The 23,951-nt window shown below is 37.5% G+C and overlaps 2 long non-coding RNA genes across 5 annotated transcripts; both read left to right on the forward strand.

Moving 5' to 3' along the window:
- The first annotated feature begins 12,315 nt into the window (after positions 1–12,315).
- Positions 12,316–14,659, forward strand: LOC137743740 (uncharacterized). Of its 2 annotated transcripts, XR_011069524.1 has the most exons (4): positions 12,316–12,466; positions 12,881–13,369; positions 13,680–13,853; positions 14,408–14,659. It is a non-coding gene; the product is annotated as an uncharacterized lncRNA (long non-coding RNA). The 2 variants fall into 2 exon arrangements; XR_011069523.1 differs by having other exon boundaries at positions 13,680–14,659.
- A 3,600-nt stretch (positions 14,660–18,259) lies between these two features.
- On the forward strand, positions 18,260–21,517 carry LOC137743739 (uncharacterized). 3 transcript variants are annotated; one of them, XR_011069522.1, is made up of 4 exons: positions 18,260–18,495; positions 18,640–18,774; positions 18,852–19,990; positions 20,273–21,517. It is a non-coding gene; the product is annotated as an uncharacterized lncRNA (long non-coding RNA). The 3 variants fall into 3 exon arrangements; XR_011069521.1 differs by having other exon boundaries at positions 18,722–18,774; XR_011069520.1 differs by having other exon boundaries at positions 18,722–19,990.
- Positions 21,518–23,951: the final 2,434 nt, after the last annotated feature.

The raw sequence follows: 23,951 nt of genomic DNA on the forward strand, positions 1-23,951 counted from the left end.
AAGATTTTGAGATCGATGACTCCTAAGTATGACTATGTGGTTTGTTCAATTGAGGAATCCAAAGACTTGGACATTCTTTCAATTGACGAACTGCAAAGTAGTTTGTTGGTTCATGAGCAGCGGATGATTGGACATGTCGTGGAAGAACAAGCTCTAAAGGTGGTTCACGAAGAGAACTATGGTGGAAGAGGCCGTGGACGCGGAAGCTATCGTGGAAGAGGTAGAGGAAGGGGCAGACAGATGTTTGACAAGTCAACAATTGAATGCTATAACTGTCATGAGCTAGGGCATTTTCAGTATGAATGCCCCAAGAGAGATAAGGAAGGAAAAGTCAACTATGCAGAAGCAAGTGAAGAGATGTTGCTCATGGCATACGTGGATACTCAGGAGATCAAAGAGGACATCTGGTTTCTGGATTCTGGTTGCAGTAACCATATGTGTGGAAAGAGAGCATTGTTCTTGGACTTTGATGGAAGTTTCAGAGAAACGGTGAAACTGGGAAACAATACTAGCATGGCTGTGATGGGGAAAGGGAACATTCGACTTCAAGTGCATGGAATAATTCAGGTGATCACGGGAGTGTTTTACGTACCTGCCTTAAAAAACAATCTCCTGAGTATTGGTCAGCTTCAGGAGAGAGGTCTTGCTATTCTCATTAAACAAGGGAGGTGCAAGATCTACCATCCTGAACGAGGACTGATCATAGAAACGGTCATGGCTGCAAATCGCATGTTCATTCTTGTTGCTCAGCATCAATTCAATGAACAGGCATGTTTTACAGCCATTACAGATGATCTAGTTCAGTTGTGGCACTGTCGATATGGGCACTTGAGTCTTGGCGGATTAAAGACGCTACAACAGAAGCAAATGGTGAGCGGACTACCAGAAATAAGGGACTCCTCAAGAGTGTGTGAGAATTGTCTGATAGGCAAGCAATCAAGAGATCCTTTTCCAAAGCACAGTACGTGGAGGGCTGATCAAATCTTAGAACTTATCCATGCAGACATATGTGGCCCGATACAACCTACATCTAACAGCAAGAAGAGGTATCTACTCACATTCATTGATGATTTTAGTCGTAAGACTTGGATCTATTTTCTAATTGAGAAGTCAGAAGCTTTTAAAACCTTTAAAGCATTCAAAAGCCTTGTGGAGAAAGAAACAGGTGCAAGTATCAAAAGTCTACGCACGGATCGTGGAGGGGAATTCACATCTCATGAGTTTGCTGAATTCTGTGTTGAGAATGGGATTCAACGTCAACTCACAGCAGCCTACACCCCACAGCAGAATGGAGTGGCTGAACGCAAGAATAGGACCATCATGAACATGGTTCGAAGTCTATTGATCGAGAAGAAGATGCCAAAGACCTTTTGGCCAGAAGCAGCAAACTGGACCGTGCATGTGCTCAACAGAAGTCCCACGTTTGCAGTCAAAAATAAAACTCCCGAGGAGGCATGGAGTGGGACGATACCATCAGTAAGTTACTTCAGGATCTTTGGATGTATTTCATATGCACATGTTCCAGATAATAAGAGGACTAAGCTGGATGACAAAAGTCTGAAGTGCGTGCTGCTTGGAGTCAGCGAAGGGACGAAGGCTTATCGACTTTTTGATCCAGTCTCGCAGAAAATCATAATTAGTCGTGATGTTCGTTTTGATGAGAACAATAGCTGGGATTGGGAGGAACATTATCCTGAAGCTGTCTTAGCAGTGTTGGAGTGGGATGACGATGAAGATGAACCAACTGAAGATAATGATGTTGATAATCAGGGAGAAGATGGCAATGTTTCTGGTGAGAATGACAATAACACAGGCAGCAACAGTGACTCGGATCAAGTCTCGGAAGTAAATGCATCCAGTCCAGAGGAAGGCAGAACTAGGGCTCCGCCAATATGGATGAGAGATTACGTAACAGGAGAAGGATTATCTGAAGAAGAGGACATGGTGCATCTGGCATTTTTAGCTGACAGTGATCCGCTTCACTACAATGAAGCTGTGACAAGTTCTAAATGGAGGAAAGCTATGGATGTAGAAATTGCAGCCATTGAAAGGAATAACACCTGGGAATTAACGGATTTACCTAAAGGGGGAAAGAAGATTGGAGTCAAATGGGTTTACAAAACGAAGCTTAATGAGAATGGAGAGGTGGATAAGTACAAAGCTCGGCTGGTGGCTAAGGGGTATGCTCAGGAATATGGGATCGACTATGCTGAAGTATTCGCTCCTGTGGCCAGGTTAGAAACTGTTCGAATTGTGATTGCACTTGCTGCGCAAAAGGACTGGACAATTCATCAATTGGACGTGAAAAGTGCTTTTCTACATGGGGAGGTTAATGAAGAAGTATTTGTAGAACAACCACCTGGGTATGTACTGAAGGATAAAGAGCATAAAGTTTACAAACTAAGAAAAGCTTTATATGGACTTAAACAAGCCCCTCGTGCTTGGTATAGTCGTATAGAAGTTTATTTTTTGAAGGAAGGGTTTGTGAAATGTCCATATGAGCACACCTTGTTTATCAAAACTGGCGATGGAGGTAAAATTCTTGTTGTTTGTCTATATGTTGACGATCTCATTTATACTGGCAATGATGAATACATGTTCACTGAGTTTAAGCAGTCAATGATGAATGAGTTTGAAATGACTGATCTTGGCAAGATGAGATACTTTCTTGGAATCGAAGTTTTGCAGCAGGAAGAAGGATTATTTATATGTCAAAAGAAGTATGCACAGGATGTGTTGAAAAGGTTCAATATGGAGAATTGCAACTCAGTACAGAATCCTATTGTTCCAGGTACCAAGTTGACAAAGGATGACACGGGTGAAAAGGTCAACAGCACTGTCTACAAACAAATCGTGGGGAGTCTCATGTATCTTACAGCCACTCGGCCTGACACTATGTTTGTGGTAAGTTTACTTAGCAGATTTATGGAGTGTCCAACAGAAATGCATTTGGCAGCAGCAAAAAGGGTTCTGAGGTATTTGAAAGGCACGATTGGTCTCGGGATTCAATACAGCAAGGGAGGACATGCTGAGCTCAGAGGTTTTACAGATAGTGATTATGCAGGCGACTTAGATGACAGAAAGAGCACATCGGGGTATCTGTTTATGTTGAGTGCAGGAGCTGTGTGTTGGGCTTCGAAGAAGCAACCTATAGTTACATTATCAACAACTGAAGCTGAGTTTATAGCAGCAGCTTCATGTGCGTGTCAAGCAATCTGGTTGAGAAGGATAATGCAAGAACTATGTCAAGTCCAGCGAGGTCCTACAACAATTTATTGTGACAATAGCTCAGCAATAAAGCTCTCTAGGAATCCTGTCATGCACGGTCGAAGCAAACACATAGATGTGCGCTTCCATTTTCTTCGTGAATTGACTAAAGATGAAACTGTGCAGCTGGTCCATTGCATCACTCAGGAGCAAATAGCAGATATATTCACTAAGCCTTTAAAGACTGATGCCTTTCTGAAGATGCGTGGGCTTATGGGGATGCGTTTGGAACCAGGTGTAAACTGATTGCATTGCAATTAGTTTAAGGGAGGATGATAGAATATTAAGGTTTGTGGACGTAGTGGTTTTATCCACTACGTAAACATAGGGTTATCTTTTGTAAGCAGGTTAACTGCATGGTTCAATAAATCCTAGTTTTTAGGAATCAGTTGTAGTTGTTTACTTAGAGACTTAGTCATTTACCACGTTTAGGATTATGTTTAACGTGGGCTGCAGTTTTTCCGTTCCAGTTGTTTGTAAGGCTTATTTATAGCCAGTTTCTTGTTTGTGGTTTAATAAGACAATCCTTCCAGTTCGCAGAGATCCTTTTCAGCATATACTTAGGTTTAACAAAGAATGTCCTTCTTTCTTAATGTGTTTGTTGTTGAAAAAGATATTAAGTACAGTATTTCTAAAATGCCCCAAAGCTTGACAGCCTTGACATTTGACAGGAATATTTGTCGAATTATTCATTCAAGAATGTAACATCCCTGGTCAAAGGCAGTGTGTATCTCCATAGCCATTAAGCGGCTGAATACCAGGATGGCGTTTCTGACCAAGCAACTGTGCTTCTGCAGGGATTTTCCAGTGTTAAATATCTGTCTATTTCAGCTCATGTTATGGAGGTAAGTATATGCCCCAACTCATTTCTTTTACGCTGTGTATGACTTAGGACACAGAGAAGGGGATTTGCACAGGGGAAAAGCAAATCCCTTCATAGTTGGACAGGTTAAAGAAATCAAATAGTAATTCAGTTTTGGGGTAGGAAGGAGATGACAAAGAAACAGAACTGTATCTGAGTAATAAGATACTCGGTTCCTTTTTCCTTTTTCCATCATAATCCCCTTTTATGTACAAAAGAAATGCTTCCACGATCCTAAAATACGAGGGAAAGACAAATCCCTGGCATGCCACCTTTTCCCGTTCTTTTTAGCCTGTTAATCATTCTTTCTTTGTACCAAAAGTAGTATCTGTCTGTAAAGTGAAACCTGTATTACGTTTTGGCAATTTTTTTATTTGAATCTGAATGTTATGTATTATTAAATTTTTACTTAATACACTGGTATATATTTGATCTTTAACCTATGTTTTCGAGAAGAGTTATCCTCTGCTTGCATTTGATAATTTGAGGGATTTGAACCTGGTTCTTTACAATTGCTATCACTGGAATTTGCTAACAGAGTTGCTCAAGCAATCACCTAATTTGGAATCTCTTGTCGTAAAATATGAAGTGAGATGTATTTCCACTCATGCTAAGTCATAACAGCTTGTTGCTCTTTACTATTCTCATATTTGTACTTTTCAGGACGAGGAATGTGTTGAGGATTATGAGGAGCGTGAAGAGGACTTAGTTTTCTTATACTCAGAGCATCGATAGAGCACACCCAAGTCAGTGCCTATCTGTCTAATATCACACCTCAAGACTGTCACTACAAGGGAATTCAAGGGATACCCACATGAGAAGAAAGTGGTACAGTATTTGCCAAAGAACGGTAACGTTTTGGATAAGATGATTATTTATCGATTGATGGGTTTTACGAAGAATTAATGCTTGAAAAGGCTCCTAGGACTTGTCAGGTTGAACTTCTCTGAGATGCAATTTGTAGCTTCTACATGGTTATAATTTTGTAAGTCCAATGTTTGGGGTTTTGCTTTCAAAATTGTAAATCAGACCAGCATTTCTGATAATCTTCAGATTGATCGATTTGTGGATGTTTGTTTTGGATTGTATACATGTTTACTTCAACTTCATTAAACTATTTTTTGCATTTCTTTTGTATACAAGGCGATATGGATTATAGCGAATTATATTTGTGTTTTCAAAAAAGTTCTGGGTTTAGAAATTACACTAATTCCCTATGAGGTTTCAAATGTTTTCATCCAAAAGTTGATATAAGTCTTTATTTATAAGTTTCTTCCAAATGGCAATTGACAACTTTAACCTCAAAGATTAAATTAAGCGTAGACACTCCATGAGATCTATACTTATTTTCATCTCACAGGTTTCTCAAATTATGTTTCTCAAATTTGTTAAGATTACTTAATCTTTCTTTTCAGCTGCTAATTTCTAGATTGAATTGAATTGGTTTGCGCAAAAAATGTTCCATTTACTGGGTTTTTTGTTTTAATTTCTCTAGACAAGTAGAATTTCATATGTCAATATTATATATGAACAGTTTAAGGTTTGTTAAAGTAATTGGAAGGAAGCGTAAATTAAGAGTTTTTGGTTTCAATATTTACAATTTTTTTATCAAAATTCTAAACAGATATAAAAGTGGGTTTGAATTCGGAGACTCGAAGACTAAAAGAGAATTCAAAGCCTCGGGCAGGAGGTGAAGATAGGATTAGTCGATTGCGAGATGCAGTTCTTTGTCACATACTTTCCTTAATTCCAACAAAGTATGCTGTGAGGAGCAGCATTGTGTCCAACAGATGGAAGAACATATGGGCTTCTGTTCCTAATCTGGACTTCGAAGATAGATCAAACCGTTGTATCACGGAAAAGAAATATAAGTGTGACAGTGTTGGATTTTCGACCTTTGTTGATCGTCTGCTTTCCCTTCGTGATTCATCAATGGACATTAAAAAGTTTCGTCTTCATTGGGTCTGCTCTAGTGACGATTTCTCTTGCATTGATGGTTGGATTCGAACTGCCGTCAAGCATAATGTCGTTGAACTTGACCTTCTAGTTGAAACGGATTCTAGTGATGATTTTATATTTGAGTTTCCTCAATGCATTTTTAGTTGTAAAACACTCGTGGCTTTGAAGGTGTATTCAAATTGTATTAGCTACAGTCCTCCTACATCAGGGTGCGTTCTAAATCTCAAGACCCTCTATGTCGGAGCTAAATATCCCGATAGTGACTAGGTGGAAAAGATTTTTTCTTGCTGCCCTGTACTTGGAAGATTTAACTATAATGGGACTTCTTGGTGAATATGAGGTTTTGAATTACAAGATCTCTGCGCCTGAATTAAACACATTAAGGTTGAACTTACCTGTATATGTTGGAGATCATGATCAGAACCACAGTATTTTTATTAATTGTCCGAAGCTTGAAAACCTTGATATCAGGCAGGATATTTCGTCGAGTTATACATTTGTGAACGTCAAATCCCTTGTTAAAGCCAGTTTTACTCTCTTTTTCCATAGTGCGGAGAATCTACAACCCAATTTCGATAACCTTGCAATTACGAGCCTGACAGGAATTTCTAATGTTCAGTGTCTTTCTCTATCAGCTCATCATTTTTTGAAGGTAAATATTCTTTAACCTATTTCTTTTATACTATGTTTGGTAGAGAGGATTCATACAGTTGAGCCCACTTACAGCGATAAGGCTTGTTTGTTGTTGTTTTGGTGTTTGGTATAGGAAGGAAGAAGGAAACAGTATGTTCTGCATAAGTAAATATTTAATTTATGCATGAGTTTTTGTTTTATCGATATATTATCTTTCATGAAGGGTCATTGTCTACCGGCATTTGATAATTTAAGAGAACTGAAGCTGGTTCTTCACGATTGCTATCACTGGGATTCGCTAACAGAGTTGCTCAAGAGATCACCTATTTTGGAATATCTTGTTGTAGAATATGAAGAAGTAAGATGTATTTCAGTATTTTCGCTCTTGCCAAGTCATTCACATTTTTTTCAGGATAAGGAATGCGTTGACGATTATGATGGGCATGAGTACTTAAAACATGTCTTATACTCAGAGCATCGATGGAGTACACCAGAGTCTGTGCCTATTTGTTTGATATCACACCTCAAGACTATCACTATAAGGGGATTCAAGGGATACCCGCATGAGAAGAAAGTGGCAAAGTATCTGTTAGAGAATGGTAAAGTTTTGAATAAGATGACTATTCACAAGGGTTATACAAAGAGTTAACACAGAAAAGGGGTTCTATGACTTGCCAAGTTGAATTGGTCTAAAATGTAAGTCTTAATTCTTACAATTTTTTTATTTTTTAAGTCCAGTGTTGTGTTTTGGATGGATTCTCTTACCTGAGTTCTTGATGAGACCAGCACCTTTGTTAATCTTGAGATTGATCAATTTGCAGATGTTTGTTTCGACTTGAATATGTTTCCTTCCAATTCTTTAACTAATGGTGGCATGAACATATTTGAAGATATGTGCTTAGCGTACTCATACCATGGTTAGCCTGTTGACACGTTAATTTCCAATGGATTCTGTTAGTCTTAATGGATCAATTTGCAGATATTTGTTTTGGATTGCATTCATTTTAAACTAGCCGTTGCTTTTCAAAAAAATTTCCTCCCCAATAGCTCTACTTAACGACCAATTGAACTTGTCTAAAATGCTAAGGGCCTGTTTGGTACTCTACTTGAATCTAACTTTTTAAATTCAAAAACAATTTTCAAGTTTTAGGCCTTAAAAACTTGTTTGGTAGAACTATTTTCAAAAACTGAACTAAAAAATATAGTCTATTTTCTAAAAACATAAAAAGTGAGTTTTTAGAGTTTTTATTGTTTTTAAACTTAAACTCACTCATTTCTTTTCTCTCCATCCTCCCCTCTCACTCCAAATCTATATCTCTCTCTCTTCTTCTTTCTTTTTCCTCTTTTTTTTTTTTTTTTTTTTTGACCTTTTTCGTCTTTCCTCCAATCCGCTCTCTTCATTCTTTCGGTTCTTTCTCTCAGGCCCTAAGCTTTTACGAGGTTTTTATTCTGTAAAGTCCAATGTTGTGTTTTGGATGGCTTCTGTTGCCTGAGTTCTTGATGAGACCAACACCTTTGTTAATCTTGAGATGGATAAATTTGCAGATGTTTGTTTCGAGTTGAATACAGTTCTTTCCTATTGTTTAACTGATTATGGCATAAACATATATGAAGCTATGTGCTTAGCGTACTGGTTTTTAGTTGACACATCAATTTGCAATTTATTCTCTTAGTCTTAATGGATCAATTTGGAGATGATTGTTTTCGATTGCATACATTTTGAACTAGCCGTTGCTTTTCAAAAAATTTTCCTTTCCCAATAGCTCTACAGTCAACCACCAAAACCTCTGTATAAATGCTTCTAATGAAGGTGCTGACAGTGACAGTAGGAGGATGTTGAAATCAATGAAGCTGCTGACAGTGACAGTATTGGTCGAAGTAGTCAAAATTGAAGCAATTATATACCAGCTTTTATGTACTCTCAATCCAACATGAAACAAGGTCTGGCCAAATACGTTGCTTCAACTTCCCAACTTTTCACTTCTTCTGAATACGTTATATTCAAGCGGTTTGTTAAATCATATGTCCGTCCTAAGTACTCTAGTATTCCGCTAAACCTCATCAGAGATGATTGTTTGAAACTCTTCAATGAAAAGAACTTGTTGGTACCTGAACTTTGTCGTTTCACCAGTATGTTCTCTTTTACTTGTAATTTTTGGATTAGTAGCTATGATCAAATTGGTTTTGTTTGTATGATTGGACATTTTATTGATTATGATTGGAAATTGCAAAAAGATTTATTGCTGTTTGTATGCGCGAATATCCCTGTAATGATAAGGTGATATTTGAAAGTGTGATGGATGTATTTAGGGAGTATATGGTTGATACTAAATCTTGAGTGTTACTTTTGATAATGTTACATGTAATGATGCTACGCCATACAATTAATTTAATTGCGCAACAAGGCTTGATATTGTTGAAAGCTCATATAGAAAAAACAAGGACTGTTTTTTACCTCCTTGTCTCCTCTCCTGCTTTGTAAGAATCTCATGGTATGAAAATGAAATGTAGAAACTTTAAGCCTGATATGAAAACTCATTGGAACTATGCTTTGCTCATGTTACAAACTTACAATCCTCTGTGAATTATTCTGCAATCACTGATTTTTATAACGGAAAGCATGATAGTGATCTTTTATGTGAAACAAATTGTGAGCTTAGTTTTTGTTCATGGAGTTTTTGAATGGTTTTTATGAAGTGGCAATCTCATATAGTTCAAAGGTTTATTCTCGAACTTCTTGTACGGGGCTCTATCACTTGTTCTGCGTTAGTTTTACATTTTCCGAATACAAAGCTCATTTGGGATTCAGAGCGATTTATGACATAATGGAATTGGAATTCAGAAGGTATTGCGAGTTCATGTTGACTAGTTTCTGTTTAGCTAAAGCAATGGACTATCATAAAACACATTGTGAATGACAGTTTGGAATATTTAAGCGTGCGACTGAAATTTGATGCAAAAGCTCTTGACCCCTTGTTTTATGTATAACCTTTATAAGGTTTATGAACCCAAGTTTGCAGAGGTTACAGAACCCAGTGGTACTTCCGTTGTAGGAAAAGACGATTCAATGTTCATGCTAGCTGGAGAGAATGTTTGAGGCAAGAAGATATAAAGCACTACGGACCAACCGAGCTGCTCAATAATATGACAACCTCAATGTTCTAGCTTGGTGGAAATCGCATCAAGGGACGTTTCCTGTGCTTTCTGTTATGGCACGCAATCTACGAACCCCTTGGGTGTCTGCAACAGCAGCAGAGTCTGTTCTCAGTAGTGCAGGGAAGGATGACATGGTTGAGAACTTTGCAGATTCTGATCAAAGCGATGGTGATGAATGATCAATGATGACATGGTTTAGTTCCCTTTTTAATTGTGGTTTGAAACAACTCCATTTTGAAGCCCAAAGGTATGGAAGCCTGGAAGCTTCAAACTTCACGGTCGCAGGCAGAGCAGAAGCATCCAATATCCATGGTTGAAAGCATCAACTTTCTCAATAAGTAGAAGTTGGGACACTAACCAAACAGCTTTGCAAGTCCAAAGTTTCTCAGTTCTTCCCGCTGTTTCCCAGTAAGCAATTACAGCGTTTCAGGAACTTTGCTTCATCCTTATAAATTCCATATCATGTGTTTGGTTACCGAGAAAATGATAAAAATGATGAACAGAAGCTTAAGGTCTTGCCCTTTTCGTTTATTTCTGAATATTTTTTTATTGAATTAAGTGTGTTTCCAGAAAATGCATGGTAATCGGGGTTGGGCTGTACATTTCGCGGTGGATGGTAACCGGAATTTGCAGATCTGAGAGGAACGGGGGGACGGAAAATGGGGAAACACAGAGATGAGGGACGGCGTTCCATAAACTCGGAATTCATTAAACCCGAAATCCGAAATCCGAAGCCCGAAGAAACCCGAAATCCAAAATCCGAAACCGAAATCCAAAATCCGAAATCCGAAACCGAAAACCTAAAACCTAAACCCTAAACCCTAAACCCTAAAACCCTAAACCCTAAACCCTAAACCCTAAACCCTAAACCCTAAAACCTAAACCCTAAAAAACCCTAAACCCTAAACCCTAAAACCTAAACCCTAAACCCTAAACCCTAAACCCTAAAACCTAAAACCTAAACCCTAAACCCTAAACGAACCCTAAACCCAACCCCAAACCCAACCTCTCTGCAATTGCATTTCTTCACGACAGAACCCAGACAGACATTCAAATTTGGGTTTTCTTTTCGACCCGTTTCTACGTACGACCCTTCGTTGTCTCAATCTAATCTCGACATCCAATTTAATCCAACGGTAACCAGCAAGTGAATGAAGCGAGACAGAGAAAGAAACCACTATGCAATTGCATTTCTTCACGACAGAACCCGGACAGACATCCGAATTTGACACAACCTCTGCTTCACAGGCTTCTCCTAAATCCTAAGCTGTCAATCTTCTTAATGTCGCTCTTTCCCCTCAGGTCAGTGATCATTCTTTCTTCAATTTTCGTTTACCTATCTGCAAATATTTACTTTCTACCGGAGAAAATAGTAAAGTCTGTTTCATGAACGCTTACAAATTCATCTGACTTTGAGCAGAATATCCAGATTTTTGAGGAATAAGCTTGTCCCTGATATCTTACTTAATCCGGGTTCTGGATAACAATGATGATTTGAGCAAGTGCTCAAATGGGCTTCCCTGCTTGTGAATCAATGGTGTGTTGGCTTCTATTGTCAATGAAAAGAGAGCTTTTCGAGATGTTTTGTTTGTGTAGAAGGAGATTGTGACGGCCGGAATCTTGCCAATTCTTGTTGATGCTTTGAATGTTTTGTTGGAGGCATTGTTTAAGGCCGGCCACGTTGAGTCTGCTCTGGATAAGTATAGGAGGATGAAGAATAAAGGGTGTATTCCTGTAGCAGAACCTTTGAGATTCTCGTAAAATCCCAAATGTTTATAGCCTGATTTGAAGGTTATTGTGTGGATTCTGGAATGGAATGCTTGATCTTGGTTGCTAGCCTGATTTGAGTTTTTATTCCTGCACAGTACCTTTGTTCTGGAAAATAGACCGGAGGTGGGGGAAGTAGAGTGTTCGAAATGATGAGAGCTCCATATTGCGGAGAATCTACAACCCAAGTTCTTTAACCATGTGACTGCACTTCTTGAGCATCTTTTGAAGGTAAATCGCTTTAACCTATTTCTTTTACACTGTTGGGTAGAGAGGACTGTATAGGAAGGAAAGAAGGAAACAGTATGTTATGCATAAGTAAATGTTTAATTTATGCATGTGTTTATGTTTGATCAATATTTTATCTTCATGAAGGTTCATTGTCTTCCTGCATTTGACTATTTGAGCAAATTGAAGCTCATTATTAATGACTGCTATTACTGGGATTTGCTAACAGAGTTGCTCAAGAGATCACCTCGTCTGGAATTTCTTGTCGTTGAACATGATGATGTAAGTTGTATTTCCCCTCATGTAAGTCATACCATCGTGCACCTCTTTACTGTTTTCATTTCATTCACACTTTTCAGGAGTCAGATTGTGTTGCCGATTATGATGAGCATGAGTACTTACAAGATGTCTTATACTCTGATCAGTGATGGAGTACACCGGAGTCTGTGCCTGCTTGTTTGATATCCGAATGAGCGGAAAGTTGCAAAGTACCTGTTACAGAGTGGTAAAATTTTGAAAAAGGTTACATTCACGATGAGGTATTCAGAGATTTGATGCTGCAAAAGGATTCTAGGAAATGCCAAGTTAAATTCTGTAAGTGCAGTCTTTATTCTGTAAGAGAGTAGAAAAGTTTTAGCTTCTTTGACGTTTTTATTCTGTAAGTCCAGTGTTTTCTTTTAGATGGATTCTGTTAACAAGTTAAATTTGATTCTGCAAAATGATTATAGGACTTAAATACAGTCTGTTTGGTAACCCAGAAAATATTCATTTATGATTGATAGAAAGTTTCCGTTGTTTATTTGTGATGATTAGCAGCTACTTCTAGATTAATTTTTTGGGTCTGTTTTGTTTTCATCGAAAAGCTTTTCTCTAGAAAGAAGAATTTCACATATCAAGATATTTGAACAGTCTGAAGTTTATAAATTAATTGAATGGAGCATAAATTTAGAGTTTCTAGTTTCTAGTTTTAATTTAAATTAATTTAATTTTTTAACATTTTGATGCAAGAGTTGAAGATAGGATTAGTGGATTAGCAGATGTCGGAGCATCAAGCAAGAGTGAAGATAGGATTAGCGGATTAACAGATGCAATTCTTTGTCACATTCTTTCCTTCATTCCAACAAAGTTTGCTGTGAGAGGCAGCATTCTGTCTACTAGATGGAATAACGTTTGGGCTTTTGTTCTCACTTTGGACTTGAAATTCAAACGCATGTCTGTTATGTGGAAGAATGAATATCTTTCTGACCATGTTTGTTGTTTGAACTCTGTCAATTGGGTACTTGCCTCTTGTGACACATCAGATATTAAAACTTCCGACTCCATTGTTGCTCCCTTGTTGAGGATTTCTCTCAGATTGATGGTTGGATCCGCACCGCCATTAGGCAGAATGTTGTTGAACTTGATCTTCATGTTAAAGCATTTATACTGATGATGAAGTTTTCCGACTTTGGAGTTGCCTAAATGCGTTTTCAGGTGCAAAACACTGGTGCTTTGAAGGTTAGTCAGATTGTATTACCTATATTCCTCCTGCATCAGGCTGTTTCCCGAAACTCAAGTTCCTTGATGTCAAAGTTGAATGTCCTGAAGGCAACTCAATGGAAAACCTTTATTCATGCTGCCCTGTACTTGAAGATTTATCTATAAATGCGACTATTGCAGTTTATATGGTTCCAAAATTTAAAGTCTCTTCACCTGAACTGAAGACGTTAAGAATGTCCTTCTTTCTTAATGTGTTTGTTGTTGAAAAAGATATTAAGTACAGTATTTCTAAAATGCCCCAAAGCTTGACAGCCTTGACATTTGACAGGAATATTTGTCGAATTATTCATTCAAGAATGTAACATCCCTGGTCAAAGGCAGTGTGTATCTCCATAGCCATTAAGCGGCTGAATACCAGGATGGCGTTTCTGACCAAGCAACTGCGCTTCTGCAGGGATTTTCCAGTGTTAAATATCTGTCTATTTCAGCTCATGTTATGGAGGTAAGTATATGCCCCAACTCATTTCTTTTACGCTGTGTACGACTTAGGACACAGAGAAGGGGATTTGCACAGGGGAAAAGCAAATCCCTTCATAGTTGGACAGGTTAAAGAAATCAAATAGTAATTCAGTTTTGGGGTAGGAAGGAGATGACAAAGAAACAGAACTGTATCTGAGTAATAAGATACTCGGTTCCTTTTTCCTTTTTCCATCATAATCCCCTTTTATGTACAAAAGAAACGCTTCCACGATCCTAAAATACGAGGGAAAGACAAATCCCTGGCATGCCACCTTTTCCCGTTCTTTTTAGCCTGTTAATCATTCTTTCTTTGTACCAAAAGTAGTATCTGTCTGTAAAGTGAAACCTGTATTACGTTTTGGCAATTTTTTATTTGAATCTGAATGTTATGTATTATTAAATTTTTACTTAATACACTAGTATATATTTAATCTTTAACCTATGTTTTCGAGAAGAGTTATCGTCTGCTTGCATTTGATAATTTAAGGGATTTGAACCTGGTTCTTTACAATTGCTAGTACTGGAATTTGCTAACAGAGTTGCTCAAGCAATCACCTAATTTGGAATCTCTTGTCGTCAAATATGAAGTAAGATGTATTTCCACTCATGCTAAGTCATAACAGCTTGTTGCTCTTTACTATTCTCATATTTGTACTTTTCAGGACGAGGAATGTGTTGAGGATTATGAGGAGCGTGAAGAGGACTTAGTTTTCTTATACTCAGAGCATCGATAGAGCACACCCAAGTCAGTGCCTATCTGTCTAATATCACACCTCAAGACTGTCACTACAAGGGAATTCAAGGGATACCCACATGAGAAGAAAGTGGTACAGTATTTGCCAAAGAACGGTAAAGTTTTGGATAAGATGATTATTTATCGATTTTATGGGTTTTACGAAGAATTAATGCTTGAAAAGGCTCCTAGGACTTGTCAGGTTGAACTTCTCTGAGATGCAATTTGTAGCTTCTACATGGTTATAATTTTGTAAGTCCAATGTTTGGGGTTTTGCTTTCAAAGTTGTAAATCAGACCAGCATTTCTGATAATCTTCAGATTGATCGATTTGTGGATGTTTGTTTTGGATTGTATACATGTTTACTTCAATTTCATTAAACTATTTTTTGCATTTCTTTTGTATACAAGGTGATATGGATTATAGCGAATTATATTTGTGTTTTCAAAAAAGTTCTGGGTTTAGAAATTACACTAATTCCCTATGAGGTTTCAAATGTTTTCATCCAAAAGTTGATATAAGTCTTTATTTATAAGTTTCTTCCAAATGGCAATTGACAACTTTAACCTCAAAGATTAAATTAAGCGTAGACACTCCATGAGATCTATACTTATTTTCATCTCACAGGTTTCTCAAATTATGTTTCTCAAATTTGTTAAGATTACTTAATCTTTCTTTTCAGCTGCTAATTTCTAGATTGAATTGAATTGGTTTGCGCAAAAAATGTTCCATTTACTGGGTTTTTTGTTTTAATTTCTCTAGACAAGTAGAATTTCATATGTCAATATTATATATGAACAGTTTAAGGTTTGTAAAAGTAATTGGAAGGAAGCGTAAATTAAGAGTTTTTGGTTTCAATATTTACAATTTTTTTTATCAAAATTCTAAACAGATATAAAAGTGGGTTCGAATTCGGAGACTCGAAGACTAAAAGAGAATTCAAAGCCTCGGGCAGGAGGTGAAGATAGGATTAGTCGATTGCGAGATGCAGTTCTTTGTCACATACTTTCCTTAATTCCAACAAAGTATGCTGTGAGGAGCAGCATTGTGTCCAACAGATGGAAGAACATATGGGCTTCTGTTCCTAATCTGGACTTCGAAGATAGATCCAACAAAGTATGCTACCATTGACATGTTTAGGCCATACGATTAGTTTAATTGCGCAACAAGGCTTGATATTGTTGAAAGCTCATATAGAAAAAACAAGGAGGGCTGTTTTTTACCTCCTTGCCTCCTCTCCTGCTTTGTAAGAATCTCATGGTATGAAAATGAAATGTAGAAAGTTTAAGCCTGATATGAAGACTCATTGGAACTATGCTTTGCTCATGTTACAAACTTACAATCCTCTGTGAATGATGCTGCAATCACTGATTTTTATAACGGAAAGCATGATAGTGATCTTTTATGTGAAACAAATTGTGAGCTTAGTTTTTGTTCATGGAGTTTTTGAATGGTTTTTATGAAGTGGCAATCTCATATAGTTCAAAGGTTTATTCTCGAACTTCTTGTACGGGGCTCTATCACTTGTTCTGCGTTAGTTTTACATTTTCCGAATACAAAGCTCATTTGGGATTCAGAGCGATTTATGACATAATGGAATTGGAATTCAGAAGGTATTGCGAGTTCATGTTGACTAGTTTCTGTTTAGCTAAAGCAATGGACTATCATAAAACACATTGTGAATGACAGTTTGGAATATTTAAGCGTGCGACTGAAATTTGATGCAAAAGCTCTTGACCCCTTGTTTTATGTATAACCTTTATAAGGTTTATGAACCCAAGTTTGCAGAGGTTACAGAACCCAGTGGTACTTCCGTTGTAGGAAAAGACGATTCAATGTTCATGCTAGCTGGAGAGAATGTTTGAGGCAAGAAGATATAAAGCACTACGGACCAACCGAGCTGCTCAATAACATGACAACCTCAATGTTCTAGCTTGGTGGAAATCGCATCAAGGGACGTTTCCTGTGCTTTCTGTTATGGCACGCAATCTACGAACCCCTTGGGTGTCTGCAACAGCAGCAGAGTCTGTTCTCAAAGCGATGGTGATGAATGGTTGAGAACTTTGCAGATTCTGATCAAAGCGATGGTGATGAATGATCAATGATGACATGGTTTAGTTCCCTTTTTAATTGTGGTTTGAAACAACTCCATTTTGAAGCCCAAAGGTATGGAAGCCTGGAAGCTTCAAACTTCACGGTCGCAGGCAGAGCCGAAGCATCCAATATCCATGGTTGAAAGCATCAACTTTCTCAATAAGTAGAAGTTGGGACACTAACCAAACAGCTTTGCAATTCTCAGTTCTTCCCGCTGTTTCCCAGTAGGCAATTACAGCGTTTCAGGAACTTTGCTTCATCCTTATAAATTCCATATCATGTGTTTGGTTACCGAGAAAATGATAAAAATGATGAACAGAAGCTTAAGGTCTTGCCCTTTTCGTTTATTTCTGAATATTTTTTTATTGAATTAAGTGTGTTTCCAGAAAATGCATGGTAATCGGGGTTGGGCTGTACATTTCGCGGTGGATGGTAACCGGAATTTGCAGATCTGAGAGGAACGGGGGGACGGAAAATGGGGAAACACAGAGATGAGGGACGGCGTTCCATAAACTCGGAATTCATTAAACCCGAAATCCGAAATCCGAAGCCCGAAGAAACCCGAAATCCAAAATCCGAAACCGAAATCCAAAATCCGAAATCCGAAATCCAAAATCGGAAATCCGAAACCGAAAACCTAAAACCTAAACCCTAAACCCTAAACCCTAAAACCTAAACCCTAAAAAACCCTAAACCCTAAACCCTAAACCCTAAAACCTAAACCCTAAACCCTAAACCCTAAACCCTAAAACCTAAAACCTAAACCCTAAACCCTAAACGAACCCTAAACCCAACCCAAACCCAACCTCTCTGCAATTGCATTTCTTCACGACAGAACCCAGACAGACATTCAAATTTGGGTTTTCTTTTCGACCCGTTTCTACGTACGACCCTTCGTTGTCTCAATCTAATCTCGACATCCAATTTAATCCAACGGTAACCAGCAAGTGAATGAAGCGAGACAGAGAAAGAAACCACTATGCAATTGCATTTCTTCACGACAGAACCCGGACAGACATCCGAATTTGACACAACCTCTGCTTCACAGGCTTCTCCTAAATCCTAAGCTGTCAATCTTCTTAATGTCGCTCTTTCCCCTCAGGTCAGTGATCATTCTTTCTTCAATTTTCGTTTACCTATCTGCAAATATTTACTTTCTACCGGAGAAAATAGTAAAGTCTGTTTCATGAACGCTTACAAATTCATCTGACTTTGAGCAGAATATCCAGATTTTTGAGGAATAAGCTTGTCCCTGATATCTTTCTTAATCCGGGTTCTGGATAACAATGATGATTTGGGCAAGTGCTCAAATGGGCTTCCCTGCTTGTGAATCAATGGTGTGTTGGCTTCTATTGTCAATGAAAAGAGAGCTTTTCGAGATGTTTTGTTTGTGTAGAAGGAGATTGTGACGGCCGGAATCTTGCCAATTCTTGTTGATGCTTTGAATGTTTTGTTGGAGGCATTGTTTAAGGCCGGCCACGTTGAGTCTGCTCTGGATAAGTATAGGAGGATGAAGAATAAAGGGTGTATTCCTGTAGCAGAACCTTTGAGATTCTCGTAAAATCCCAAATGTTTATAGCCTGATTTGAAGGTTATTGTGTGGATTCTGGAATGGAATGCTTGATCTTGGTTGCTAGCCTGATTTGAGTTTTTATTCCTGCACAGTACCTTTGTTCTGGAAAATAGACCGGAGGTGGGGGAATTAGAGTGTTCGAAATGATGAGAGCTCCATATTGCGGAGAATCTACAACCCAAGTTCTTTAACCATGTGACTGCACTTCTTGAGCATCTTTTGAAGGTAAATCGCTTTAACCTATTTCTTTTACACTGTTGGGTAGAGAGGACTGTATAGGAAGGAAAGAAGGAAACAGTATGTTATGCATAAGTAAATGTTTAATTTATGCATGTGTTTATGTTTGATCAATATTTTATCTTCATGAAGGTTCATTGTCTTCCTGCATTTGACTATTTGAGCAAATTGAAGCTCATTATTAATGACTGCTATTACTGGGATTTGCTAACAGAGTTGCTCAAGAGATCACCTCGTCTGGAATTTCTTGTCGTTGAACATGATGATGTAAGTTGTATTTCCCCTCATGTAAGTCATACCATCGTGCACCTCTTTACCGTTTTCATTTCATTCACACTTTTCAGGAGTCAGATTGTGTTGCCGATTATGATGAGCATGAGTACTTACAAGATGTCTTATACTCAGATCAGTGATGGAGTACACCGGAGTCTGTGCCTGCTTGTTTGATATCCGAATGAGCGGAAAGTTGCAAAGTACCTGTTACAGAGTGGTAAAATTTTGAAAAAGGTTACTATTCACGATGAGGTATTCAGAGATTTGATGCTGCAAAAGGATTCTAGGAAATGCCAAGTTAAATTCTGTAAGTCCAGTCTTTATTCTGTAAGAGAGTAGAAAAGTTTTAGCTTCTTTGACGTTTTTATTCTGTAAGTCCAGTGTTTTCTTTTAGATAGATTCTGTTAACAAGTTAAATTTGATTCTGCAAAATGATTATAGGACTTAAATACAGTCTGTTTGGTAACCCAGAAAATATTCATTTATGATTGATAGAAAGTTTCCGTTGTTTATTTGTGATGATTAGCAGCTACTTCTAGATTAATTTTTTGGGTCTGTTTTGTTTTCATCGAAAAGCTTTTCTCTAGAAAGAAGAATTTCACATGTCAAGATATTTGAACAGTCTGAAGTTTATAAATTAATTGAATGGAGCATAAATTTAGAGTTTCTAGTTTCTAGTTTTAATTTAATTTAATTTAATTTTTTAACATTTTGATGCAAGAGTTGAAGATAGGATTAGTGGATTAGCAGATGTCGGAGCATCAAGCAAGAGTGAAGATAGGATTAGCGGTGTAACAGATGCAATTCTTTGTCACGTTCTTTCCTTCATTCCAACAAAGTTTGCTGTGAGAGGCAGCATTCTGTCTACTAGATGGAATAACATATGGGCTTTTGTTCCCACTTTGGACTTGAAATTCAAACGCATGTCTGTTATGTGGAAGAATGAATATCTTTCTGACCATGTTTGTTGTTTGAACTCTGTCAATTGGGTACTTGCCTCTTGTGACACATCAGATATTAAAACTTCCGACTCCATTGTTGCTCCCTTGTTGAGGATTTCTCTCAGATTGATGGTTGGATCCGCACCGCCATTAGGCAGAATGTTGTTGAACTTGATCTTCATGTTAAAGCATTTATACTGATGATGAAGTTTTCCGACTTTGGAGTTGCCTAAATGCGTTTTCAGGTGCAAAACACTGGTGCTTTGAAGGTTAGTCAGATTGTATTACCTATATTCCTCCTGCATCAGGCTGTTTCCCGAAACTCAAGTTCCTTGATGTCAAAGTTGAATGTCCTGAAGGCACCCTGTACTTGAAGATTTATCTATAAATGCGACTGTTGCAGTTGATATGGTTCCAAAATTTAAAGTCTCTTCACCTGAACTGAAGACGTTAAAAATGTCCTTCTTTCTTAATGTGTTTGTTGTTGAAAAAGATATTAAGTACAGTATTTCTAAAATGCCCCAAAGCTTGACAGCCTTGACATTTGACAGGAATATTTGTCGAATTATTCATTCAAGAATGTAACATCCCTGGTCAAAGGCAGTGTGTATCTCCATAGCCATTAAGCGGCTGAATACCAGGATGGCGTTTCTGACCAAGCAACTGCGCTTCTGCAGGGATTTTCCGGTGTTAAATATCTGTCTATTTCAGCTCATGTTATGGAGGTAAGTATATGCCCCAACTCATTCTTTTACGCTGTGTATGACTTAGGACACAGAGAAGAGGATTTGCACAGGGGAAAAGCAAATCCCTTCATAGTTGGACAGGTTAAAGAAATCAAATAGTAATTTCAGTTTTGGGGTAGGAAGGAGATGACAAAGAAACAGAACTGTATCTGAGTAATAAGATACTCGGTTCCTTTTTCCTTTTTCCATCATAATCCCCTTTTATGTACAAAAGAAACGCTTCCACGATCCTAAAATACGAGGGAAAGACAAATCCCTGGCATGCCACCTTTTCCCGTTCTTTTTAGCCCGTTAATCATTCTTTCTTTGTACCAAAAGTAGTATCTGTCTGTAAAGTGAAACCTGTATTACGTTTTAGCAATTTTTTATTTGAATCTGAATGTTATGTATTATTAAATTTTTACTTAATACACTAGTATATATTTGATCTTTAACCTATGTTTTCGAGAAGAGTTATCATCTGCTTGCATTTGATAATTTGAGGGATTTGAACCTGGTTCTTTACAATTACTATCACTGGAATTTGCTAACAGAGTTGCTCAAGCAATCAGCTAATTTGGAATCTCTTGTCGTCGAATATGAAGTAAGATGTATTTCGACTCATGCTAAGTCATAACAACTTGTTGCTCTTTACTATTCTCATATTTGTACTTTTCAGGACGAGGAATGTGTTGAGGATTATGAGGAGCGTGAAAAGGACTTAGTTTTCTTATACTCAGAGCACCGATGGAGCACACCTGAGTCAGTGCCTATCTGTCTAATATGCATCAAGACTGTCACTACAAGGGGATTCAAGGGATACCCACATGAGCAGAAAGTGGTAAAGTATTTGCCAAAGAACGGTAACGTTTTGGATAAGATGATTATTTATCGATTGATGGCTTTTACAAAGAATTAATGCTTGAAAAGGCTTCTAGGACTTGTCAGGTTGAACTTCTCTGAGATGCAATTTGTAGCTTCTACATGGTTATAATTTTGTGAGTCCAATGTTTGGGGTTTTGCTTTCAAAGTTGTAAATCAGACCAGCATTTCTGATAATCTTCAGATTGATCGATTTGTGGATGTTTGTTTTGGATTGTATACATGTTTAGTTCAACTTCATTAAACTCGTTTTTGCATTTCTTTTGTATACAAGGCGATATGGATTATAGCGAATTATATTTGTGTTTTCAAAAAAGTTCTGGGCTTAGAAATTACACTAATTCCCTATGAGGTTTCAAATGTTTTCATCCAAAAGTTGATATAAGCCTTTATTTATAAGTTTCTTCCAAATGGCAATTGACAACTTTAACCTCAAAGATTAAATTAAGCGTAGACACTCCATGAGATCTATACTTATTTTCACCTCACAGGTTTCTCAAATTATGTTTCGCCGATCGCATTGTCTATGATCTAAGTTTTCGTATGCAATTCTACATGTAGCATACATAATTTGGTTAAAGTTATGCTACTAATTATTTAGCACTCAAACGAAGTCATTGCATTTGCTCTCTCGTTTGTTTATCCCCAATGAACGAATTCGGTTAAAGTTATACTACTAATTATTTAGCACTCAAACAAAGTTATTATATTTTCTCTCTCATTTGTTTATCCCCAATGAACGAGTACAAATAACAACTCTCTTTCTGAAAAATCCAAAACCGAAGTTTGGCTTTTCTTTTCTACTTTCCTCGGCTACAAGCAGAGGCTCTAAAAGCTCTAAACTTGGGAAGACGCAGAGAGTCCAGCTTAGTAGGGGAGCAACCATTCTAAACCAGCCGTTACTTTTCAAATTCTTGGTTTTTCAAATTTCCCATCAATAATGTCAAATTACACAATTGCATTCCCAAATAGACATATACAACGGCTAGTTCTGGGGATAATAGTGTCATTTAAACACTAAAATTTCTCTATAAATACCCAAAAGCTTCTCCTTCATTCCTTTTCTCACACACTTCTAGCAACTCCTCCGAGTCCTCAACAGCTACAAGTATTCAATCATCTCTTCAAAATCTTTTCCGCATAATTCATCTTTTCGAAGTTTCTTTTGGACATGGATGATGTCGAAATCAATGAAGCTGCTGATAGTGATAGTTCTGGAAGCAATTCTATACCAACTGTTGAGTACTTTCACTACAATACCAAAGAAGGTATGGCCAAATACATTACTTCAACCGGCCAACTTTCCACTCCTGCCGAAAATGTCAGATTCGAGATGTTCATCAAAGGCTGTATTCAACCAAAGTATGTTACTCTTGTTTGAGAACAATTCAGAAATAAACAAATATAACAGAAATAAACAGAACTTGAAATTCTAATATTTTATTTACCAAATATACTTGATGTGCAGAATGAAATTATACAATAAATACATAAACTAATATAATAATATCAATGATACTAACTTGATCACAAAAGGTAGAGGCTAGCGTAAAAGCTATGTCCTTCGAACAGTATTTTTGTCCCACTCTTGTGCTTATGGTTCTACAACGTCTGCTCGACCAGGATACAAATACCAAATTCTACAACCCGCACCGGATTATAGAACTCTAGCGAATTGCTTTGTGTGTTTACTCTCTGGAAATTTTGTACGAAAGATAAGGAGGAAGAAAAGATGATTCTCACTTGGATACTGTGATTACAAATATATAGGCTGTTTCACACCCTTTCAAATACCTGTTCAGTGTATTTGAAAGCACACAACTCAAGTACAACTCTTTCTAACAGCTGTGTCTTTTAATCAAAACGTTTTTTAATTAATAATTTAAAAACTTAATCCGAAAATTAAAATTAATGAATCTGATTATATTAATTGTATTTAGGCTATATTATATTCTATTCAAGAATAATTCAGGCAACCATAAGGCTCAAGCCTTCAATCCATTTCCAAATGGTCCAAGTTCTAATTACTAAGAAAAGGGAATAAGCCTATATAAAGGCTTATGAAAAAATACTATTGACCAATGTGGGACAAGAGGTCTCAAACTCCAACAACTCTTCCCCCATTCCTTATTAAAAGCGACTGCTTGAAACTTTTTAGCGAAAAGAAGACAAATTGAGATCAGAATTTGCTAGTTTCACGGGTACAATTTCTTTGAGTTCTAGTTTTTGGAATTGCAGCGATGATCGGCTTGGTTTTGTTTGCGTGACTGCGCATTTTATTGATTCTTCTTGGATGTTGCAGAAGAGAATTACTGGTTTTCGTATGCTCGAATACCCTCATAGTGATTGTGTCATATTTCAATGCATGATGGATATATTTAGGGAGTATTCAATTGATGACAAAGTTTCTGCTATCACTTTTGATAATGTTATTCGCAACGATGCTATCGTTGATATGTTTCGAAATGCTCTGCATCATCCTAATGGAGTTCCTTTTTCGGACATGAAATGTTTAGGACACGTGATTAATTCGACAAGAAGGGTTGAAACTGATGGAAATTCGTCTGGAAACACTTAGGACGGTTGTTGTTTATGTTTCTTCTTCTTCTAGGCAATATGATTG

The sequence above is a fragment of the Pyrus communis genome, chromosome 8, assembly GCF_963583255.1.
Source record: "Pyrus communis chromosome 8, drPyrComm1.1, whole genome shotgun sequence".
Taxonomy (NCBI): Eukaryota; Viridiplantae; Streptophyta; class Magnoliopsida; order Rosales; family Rosaceae; genus Pyrus; species Pyrus communis.